This window comes from Anser brachyrhynchus (genome assembly GCF_964034855.1).
Source record: "Anser brachyrhynchus genome assembly, chromosome: 2".
Classification (NCBI taxonomy): domain Eukaryota; kingdom Metazoa; phylum Chordata; class Aves; order Anseriformes; family Anatidae; genus Anser; species Anser brachyrhynchus.
The window spans coordinates 69,210,992-69,220,621 of NC_137695.1; the positions used below are offsets into that span (position 1 = coordinate 69,210,992).

Consider the following 9,630-nt stretch of genomic DNA (forward strand, 5'->3'; position numbering starts at 1 on the left):
AGAGCTGCACGTGCCCTGCCCCGGGCTGCAGGTACCAGCAGATACTGAGGTTTCTGCGAGTCAGGTCTTGCTCAGGACATTGCACACAGCATCTCAGATGGTGGCTTCTGCTGTTCTAGTGATGACTAAACAGTGGGGGTGTTGGAATTGCTGCCAGTGGTTAGCCTGAGCAGGACAAGGAGGCACAACAGCAGCAGGCTCTGAGCTTCCTTATGTGCCAAGCTCGCCGCTTCCAGCACAAGGCTGCCTCATTCCCTCACCATCTCAGCACTTGTGGAGTGCCCTGGCTTCTCTGTCAGAAAATAGAGGCTGGATCGAGCGTTCAGACAGACCCACCTCAAGAATTTCAGCCAGGCCATCTCACAGTGGAAGTAAGACTTTTTCCAGGGGCATTAGCTGTGGGATCTCCAGAGTTATAGCCCCATTAATCATGAATTCCCCAAGAAACTGCCCTACCCCATTAAATACACTGGCATATTTTTTAATAAGGTCACCTGCCTTGTGTCAACTGAGATGGAGTAATTCCCATTTTCATTACCAGTTCGATCAATTTAATATCCAGCCTGCTTGGGGACTGAGCTCTGGTGATGCCGCTGTGTGTGTACTGCACAAAATGCATGGCGTTTTACATGCCATTTCCATCAGGCTTAACAGCACACCTCCTCTGTTAACATCAGCCCCGCTGTCGTCCCACTGATGTCTTTCAGAGGAAGACTCAGTGGCCAGTTGAGGAGGTGTGGCTGGAGACACTCTAGCTTCTCTTTCTAACAGGAGCTAGCTGCCTCCATGGGGACACCAGGTTTCACATTGGTTGCAGTTGCGTAGACACAGGTCATGCATCAGGTCTTTGTGGAAAAACCATCACAGGCCACCACACTGTTCCCACACTGTCTTGGGCATTCACTGGCCAGAACCTCCTGTCTTGCTGTGGGAATTTCAGCTGCGGCAGCAGGACCTGCCTCACCATGCAGGGCCAGTGGCTCTTTGGGGGCTCACAGACTTGTGCTGTCCTGTCTGCAGAAACCCAGCTTCGGCAGAAAGGAAAGGTTCTTTTCATTCCTTTTATGCAACCACTTCACCCCTGGCAGATTTTTTCCCCACTAATTGCCTTGAAAAATGACTCTTATTGGCTTATTTGGGCTGGGAGATGGACCCAGGTAATTCAGATGATCAGATAAATGTCACTGTGGCCAAGGCGTGAATAGCAGGTAGATGACAGGTATGTTCCAAAGCCTAGACCTTAAATATTATTAAAGTTTTCTAGAAAGGAAAATCTATGGTTTTGTATATTTTTCTCCAATAGTTTTGGATCATTTGAGGTTCTTGAGAGCATCCTGACTAGCAGCATCTCAGAAAAAAAAAAGAAAAAAAAGATGAATGAATTAGAGACCTTTTATGTTGCAACTTAGTCACTCTAATCTGTAAAGCAATAATAAAACAAGCTTCTGCCTACTAAAGCACCATGGAGTTATCCCAGGAAAACCAGCCAACCAAAAGCACACCCTCCCCATAAAAGCAGGATTTAGGATCCGCTGGCAGCCACCCTCTAGATGGGCTGGGTACCAGCACAGCACCTCGTGCTTAGGTGAGACGCTCACCATCTTTTTCCCCACGGCACCCCGATTAACAGCCACCTCTTGCAATCTGCCAGTAAAGAGGTGCAGCCGTCCAAATTTAGTCTAAACCGTGCAGGGGCGATCTGACACAGTTCACCCCCCCACCTTCAAGCCGGCGCTGAGACTCTCCGCTGTCATTTACCTCCTGTGCCACTGGATGGCAATGTTGGTCAAAACGTGCACCGGGTTTTGCAGCTGCTGGGAGAAGTGGGAGCGAAAAGAGGAGTCTGGCAACGGGTCCGAGCGCAGCGGGGCTGAGCGCAGCAGAACCGGCGATGCCGTGGCCTCCAGCCGGCGGGAGGCGCATCCCCTCGCAGCGTGGTTTCTCAGGACCACCCACTCCCCCCGATCACGGATATTTATATTGTACTTTAAACGTAGCACAAGTTACCGGCTGGAGTGAGTAAGAATCACGTTGTCACGGCTTGCTAGAAATTGCCTAATTTTATACTTAAAACTATACTTACACTTTGTGAAAACGATTTTGTAAGCATGGCATTGCCGGGCTCAATGACTATTCAGTGCACTCATTTGAATGTGCATAGACAGGGCTTGCTTGTACTGCTGCATCAAAGAGAAATGCTGAAATGAGTCATTTGTGAATCACGGCTTATTTTCTGTTGTTAGCTCATCTGGAATCCCATGGTGATCAAACAGCCTTTTAAAATGTGTTAACACATTGCTACTCCGTGTGTTTAGCAACAGCCCAGTCCCAATCAATTGTAGCTAGTCACCCGTTCTAAAGAGGTGATATTTTCTGCTCTGCATCAAGTGGCAAGGACAAAACCTGGAGACGAAAACATGGTAAAGTCCTGCTGTTCCAGCTTCTCTTTTCCATGATGATTCCACCCTGATTTCATAGTGTTTTCTGTCTCCTTGCTTGCAAGGCACGGTCCAGCAGAAGAGCCTGCCTTGTCTTCCAGGAGAGCTGGGACAGCCGCTCCTGCAGGACCAGAGATGCTTTCCAGGTGCAGGAGTGGAAGGAAGCACAACAAACCCAGCCCCAACAGCAATGTAAGGTAGGGCCCTGGTTTCCAAGCGGGTGGCTCTCCGCAGCAGTGCTGGCTGTCCCCATGTCCTTCAGCTCCATGGGCTGTGTAGCTGGTGGGCCAGACTGTCACCACATTCAGGAATTGATCTGCTTGGGGAAGTCCACACTTTTTTTTTTTTTTTTTTTATACACCCCACACACAAAGTGAATTCATCCAGCAGGTCTGGGAGAAAAAAAAAAAAGTGTTGGCATGAGGCTGGAGAAGAGGGTGTGAATCCCTTAAGGCTGCTATTGTCATTGAACTCTCTGGTGCAAAACCACAGCCTGAGGTTCTGAGCTTCACCCCAGAGCGACTGAGGCTCAGGATCTGATTCCCTTCTGCCAGCTCTTTATTGGAGTGAGCAGCTCAAGATGGAAACATCTTCAACCAACACAGCAAGCTTCACCACAACCCTCCTGTCAGCGCCCGAAGCCCTGTCTGCAAGTTACATGGCCATAAAGGACAAATACTCTGCCATCAGACGCTTCTTCTGTCACACATAATTGTAGCTTAAAGATACTAAATAATCACATTCACGTTGGGCCTGATCCAGCCCCCAATAATAATCCTAATAACACTGCTCTTATCCAGCCACATGGATTCCTTTCAGTCCCCAGTGTGGGCTCTGTCACACTAATTCAGTAGAGGAGGCCATTCACTGTGGGGCTAATTTAGTTTAAAATGTGGACAGCCCATTTATGGGACAATTTTTCATTCCTGTTCTAAATTCTCGTGCTCAATCAGCAGCCTGTAAGCCAGGTCAAACCAAGACATCACTCATTAATGTAGGCAGTTGGGGCTTACAGCCTCCTGGAGCTGTTTGCGCTGTGCTCCCCAACAAGAGGGACAGATCCCCTACATAGGAAGAAAAGTAGAAACCCTTTTCCAACACTGGAAATAAATTTCACAGGATCACCGGGCTGAGTTTGGCCTCACGCTTGCGATCAACTTTTGCCTTCTGAAAGGAAACAAATGCCATTTTCCTGCTGTGAATGAGGAGTGCCAGTTGGAGATAAGCAGAAGATGTTCACCCTGCTGAGATGGACACCTTCCTCCCACCAGCACCGACCAAGAAAGGGGGCTCCCAAGCACACAGGGAGCTGTGGTCCTCCTGGGGAGACTCCTGGCTAGCACAGGACTGTTAATGAAGCTCAGGTTCCTCCATGAGTCTGGAAGAGGATTAAGCAGTGGCTCACTCACAACTTTTGAAACACAACCCACAGCACGTTGCGGGAGGAGACAGGGTTAAGACGTGCCCATATCCATACTCAGCAGTGAAGTGGGCAGCAAGACAAACGCCCTGGGTCCTTGCTCTGGGAACCAAAAGCTAGGCAAATCCCCTGATTTCAGCAGTGCCCCCTCCATTTTCTCTCCAGGGCTATTTTTAAGCTGGCTGATCCCAGCAACATGCCTTACAGAGGGACAACACAACACTGCAAAAGGTGGAAGTGGAGCAGGAAGTGAGGGAGATGAGAAACACCTTTTCAGATGGCTTCCCCTTGTGTGGGCAGCTGTGGCCTTAGGGGCCAGATTTCCCTGTGACAAGGGAGGCTGTAGTGGAAGAGCTGGTGAAAGGAGTAATAAGCACTGCAGGTGGGAAAAAAAGGCAGGGCAACCACCCACCAATAAATATAGGCAGGGCAGGGCTACATTTTGTACAGCTGGGACCATCTGCCTAATGGCAGGGAAGGGCAAGATAGGTGTCAGGAGAGGGCCCATTTCAGGTTAGCAAGGTTAAGTGCAAAGCAGGTGATGCTGACTCTGGGGCAAGTGATAGCCTGCCTGTATTTGCATTCCATATTTTTACAATGACACTTTGCAGAGTGCCTGTGTTTTCTGAATAGCCCCAAATAAACACTACACCCATCAGATGTGCACATCCCTTATATGTTTTGAAATAAGTACCATCAGCTAGAAGACAGTGAAGGGGGCAAAGGGTTTAGAGACTCGGTGCTGCAGAGCCCACTTGTAGCAGGATCTCTGGCAAGGTAAATCTCACCAGAGTGCAGCCTGGCTTGGTTTCCTTCCTTTTTGTCCAGATGTCCCAACTGTATCCATAGGCAATTCCCTTCATTCCTTTGTGTCCTGGTTATCTTCAAGATACAGGAGAGAGAATGATAGATCTACCGTACAGAAAGTATTTATAATTTGGATTTTCCTATTATTATTTTTTTTTTTGCTGAATTTCCTCTGTTTCTGCCTTTACTGTTTGAAGAACACGGGGGTTTATATTCCAATCTCTGACACGGAGGTATAGATATGCATCTCCCACAAGTACAGTATTATTGTCCAACATGCAAATCTGAACCCTCAGGAGACTAAGACACTTTTAATGCTTTATTTTTACTTCTTTCCTTTCAGGCTCTTTCAAAACTGCGCTTCATGGATACCAGGAGAAACATGGATGCGGAGAAGATGATGCTAAACCTCACGACTCCAGGAAGCGGTGCCTTAAAAACATGAATCGCTCTGCCATGAAGCTTTGGATGAATTTGCAAGGGGGCAATGCTGGAGTCTGTAGGAGGTTGGGTAAGGGGTGGGAATCTGCACAGCTCAAGTGGGGGGCCAGCCACTACACACTGCGGCCTGTGGAACGCTGCCCAGGCTGTCCCCACGGGGGAGATCTCCCATACTCAAGCACTAGGTCGAGGATTGTTCTGCTACCAAATTCTCCAAAAATGAGACACACAGGGGCGCCAAAGTCTCAGGAAAAGAAACCTCAGCGTGAGGCTTTTTGCTGCAGAGCTGCTTGTGGGCAGCCTGCCTTCCCACAGGAGCAGCAGCTCATCAGCCCTGGCATGCTTTTGTTTGCAACCATGCTGGGGCTTCACAGGCCCCTGAACTTGCCTGTCGTAAGCAGGATAGGTGGCTGCTTGCTGCTTTTAACCCTGCTCCTCTGGCCAGAAGTTCCCAAAGGAGGGACAAGGTGTGCCCAGGTGCAAGGGATGTCACTCCCTCGGTAGAGCCAGGCCATGTTTTGTCCTTCTTCCACAAGCGAGGCCAGTGAAAGAGTGATTCCACTAGCCCTGGGCTGCCATGAGATTATGCGTATAGAGGACTGCTGTTCCTTCTGCTGCTCTTTGGGAAGATCACACCCAGAGCACGGCCTATGGTTTCTCTCACTTCAGAGGTTTTCTTCCACAGCAGTAAGGGAGGCAGGCGACACACGCCGGTATAAAACACCCCAGAAATATAACTGAGTCAAGCAAGCTAGACCCGTGGTACAGGCTGCTGTGGAAAGACCATGCTATTCACTGCTTCGTTTTGCTTTGCTCTCTGCCGAGTGATATATCTTAGTGACAAGTCACTCTAGCCATGCAACACTGCTTTTAATGCCATAAAGCATCGTGGGGTGTAGGCATGTGCTAGGACAAAGGCTAGAGCTAATGTTAAAGGCTAAATGTATTACAGCTGAATGCAAGCTGGTCTCGATTAAAGATTACAGCCTTGGAAGTTTCTTGTTAAAAAGTCACTTGGAGGTTTTTTTTTTGTTTTGTTTTGTTTTGTTTTGTGTGTGTGTGTGTATATTAATATTATGGACATCAGAGCCTCCAACAGTTATTTTCCAGTAATATGTCTTTTTGTAATTATTTGACACATCAAAATATATGCCTCGCAGACAGCAGTTCTAATGTTAGCTTATATATATCAAAGTAGATTTTATTTAAACACCACTATGGAGACTGCCAGGCTTTGTTTCATAAGTACGTCTTGGAATTATTAGGGTGTTTTATTCAATGCACTGAAGAATGCAATTCCACTTCCAATGTATCACATTGTGCCGGGGTGGATACAATGCCCAAGTGTTGTTAGAGACACACCAAGAGTTTCAAATGTGGGTGCCCAGGTTTAGATACCGAAGAGCACAATTCAGCACCTGAATGGAAGCAGCCTGTTGCAGAGAGGCCCCGAGCACGCGCTGCTCCTCCCGATATCTCTCTCCTGACGATGGGATGCAATGTCAGCAGCAGCAGGAGGAGCAGGTACTGGTCTAGCGGATTGTTCTTGGTTTCCTTTCCTTGATCTTCACCAAACCAGATGCAAGACCTTTGGGAAATTCCTTATCTTCCCCTTGCAACGCTTATCTGTAAAGCAGATAAACTAATAACACTGCATCTCTCAAGGGTTTGTTGAATCTTATTATAGAGTTTGAGAGGGAAGTCATTATAAAAATGACCATGTTAATATGACATGAATGTAACATGAAGGAGCCCCATTCTGCTCCATGCCAGTTTGTGGAGCCTCGTTATTTGCTTTAGCAGAAGCAGGGATTTGACCTGTACTTAAATAACTTCCATTTGTTTGTCTTGTAGCTAAGAGATAGCATTAAAAGGAAAGCTCACTCCTGCCTATGTGTAAATATTCAGCACCTGAATAGGTGTTCTTTTGCAGGGCACAGATTCTGCTTCTCAACACTTTCTCGGGATGTTAGTACAGACTCTTTCAAAGCTGCTGCAGACCAGAAGATACCCCAAAATTAATGGATCAAAATCTCTCCCAGATAAGCATACACATACAGAATTTATTTTACCGAGCAAGTAAATATTTAAGATAAATATCCCTGGGGGAGGAGGGTTGTGTGAGGTTTTATGGCATATTTTATTATGGGCTCAGTTTTGAAATTTTAATCCAAGCAAAACTCATCATGTAGAGACTTAGCACTGGAGTGTAACTTGGTGCTTCGTCCTCAGGTCAGTGGATACATGCAGTTGCATCAATGGATTTTAGGGCAGGGGGCAGTGAAGATGGTGAAGCTTTACCCAAAGAAGAGAAGCCCTCCCCATAAACAATTAATTTAGTTTAGCAATAATGTTTTGTTCAGGCAAGTCACATTGGAGGATACCATTCTGTGAATTTCACCTAACGATTTTAGTGATGAAAAATTATAAAATAATATATGTCAAATAACAATTTTGTAATTGTTTTTCAGTGGCATGGTCAATAAAACTGCAATCTGCTGCAGCTGAGATTGTTGGCAAAATAGTTTCCTGTATTTCAAATGCAAAAGTCTTTTTGGAGGATGTGTGAGCAGACAGAATCACCCAGAAAATACTCCAATTTTTTATGCCCAAGCTGCAAGTGGAACTGTTTTCTTAAAACTGTGTGGGTTTTTTCCTGACTAGCAAATGAAATGTACAATTAAAAAAAAAAAAAAAGTGACTAGGGAAGAATAATCAAGTAATCAGATCTCGGCATGTTTATAGTAGCTAGATTTCTTCTCCTGAAGACAAAAGTGCTTGGTGGCTTTAGCATGGATTTATTGTGCTTTATAAAAGTGTCAAATTCCTTGCAAACATTTGCGTTTGAGACCCTACAACTGTTCCCTGAGTGATCAAAAAAGCTGAAGTGCAGAGTTTTACCCCACAGGTGCTGTATCATTAGGATGGGTTTTTAGGAGTTTGTTTTCTGGAGGTGGAAATCTACTGAGCCCCAAAGGCCCTACGCTGGGAAAGGGGTGTCAGTTGAACCAGAACGTACCTGCTACATTTCCATACATCTACAGCGTGGGAATTTGCAGCATGCGGTTGCTCATGCAAACACCAAGAAGTCCTCAGCAGAGCTGTTGCATGCGTACGGCATTGCATGCTTGGTTTTCCCTCTGGATTACTTCCTGGGTTTGCTCGCTTAGTTGCTTTGGCGTAGTTGGGTTAGCCAATAAATATTAAACGGGCAGATGGGGACCCAAGTGTGAAGAAAAATAATAAAAAAAAAAAAAGAAAGAAAAGAAGGAACAACAACAACAACAAAAAAAACATTTTTCACTTTTTTTACTTTTTTTTTTTTTTTTTCTCCTGGACTGCAAATGGCCGGGATACACGGGGGGTCCCACGGAGAGGTGTGCAGCATGCTCGGCTGCATCCCCACGCGTGGGTCCCCGGGAAAGGCAGAAGCTACCCCTGCTACCTGAATATCTCTGCATCTCAGAGGAAAACTACCAAAAGTGATGGGCAGGACAGGCGCAGGTGGAAGCGGCCCCGCACCCAACGAGGCTCCCCTCCTTCACCCCAAAATCCGTTCCATCCACTGGCTTGGTCCGCAGAGTGGTGGGTGGAGGCTGCTTCTTTCCCTTCTTATTTTTTCCTTTATAACTTTTTTTTTTTTAAATATACTGCCAGGTTTTGCCTCTTTCCTTCTGCTCCTCTCTCTGCTCCCGGGAAGACCCCAGCGCAGCCTGGAAATCCTCTTTCGTGGGGGATGCTGGTGGATACGACCCCCGGTAAGCCGAGGAGACCCACACCGACCTGAACCTCTCCTCTTTTCGCTGGAAACCCTCGTGCCGGGAGTTTGGCTGGGGAGGGGAGGGGAGGGGATGGGGGAGGCGGGTAAGGGGGCGGGCGGAGAGGTGCCCCCCTTCCTTGGCGGCATGGATCCTACAAAAGTCTCCACGGGCACGGGCTGCCAAAAAATCGCCAAATGCGACTTCTGTGACCACAAGCCGGTGGAAATCAGCCTGAAGCCTGTGCCCGGCACTGGGGAAGGGAGAAGGAGAAAGCAACAGTGCGAGGAGCGAGCACAGTGGGTAGGGACCTTCTGCTGCCCTCTTAAATAGGTGGCAGAGGAAGGAGCTCCGCGACAACTGTCGGAGATTTACATCCCAAATTCACCGCCCAGCTGCAAAGCGGCCGGCGCGACGGAGGGAAAGAATAAAATAAAATAAAATAAAATAAAATAAAATAAAATAAAATAAAATAAAATAAAATAAAATAAAATAAAATAAAATAAAATAAAATAAAATAAAATAAAATAGTGTAACCTCTGCGCTACACCTCCCCCCCAGGGCTAAAAAAGCGTAGGATTGAGCCCGATGCCAGCCAGGGCTGCCCCGGGGTCCCCAAAACCGTGTTGTGGCCGCCTCCCGGCCAAGCGCACGGCTCCCGTCCGTGCGGGGCTGGGGAGGGGCAGGGGGCCGGGGGATGGGAGCAGGGGGCGATCCCGACGGCAGGATACGAAGAGTGGCAGCCAAGTTTACCAGGAACTTTTCG

General features: G+C 47.4%; 1 long non-coding RNA gene across 1 annotated transcript; it reads left to right on the top strand.

The window, feature by feature from the left end:
- The first annotated feature begins 4,397 nt into the window (after positions 1 to 4,397).
- Positions 4,398 to 9,394, top strand: LOC308189127. Its single transcript, XR_013946036.1, has 2 exons — positions 4,398 to 4,898; positions 5,009 to 9,394. It is a non-coding gene; the product is annotated as an uncharacterized lncRNA (long non-coding RNA).
- Positions 9,395 to 9,630: the final 236 nt, after the last annotated feature.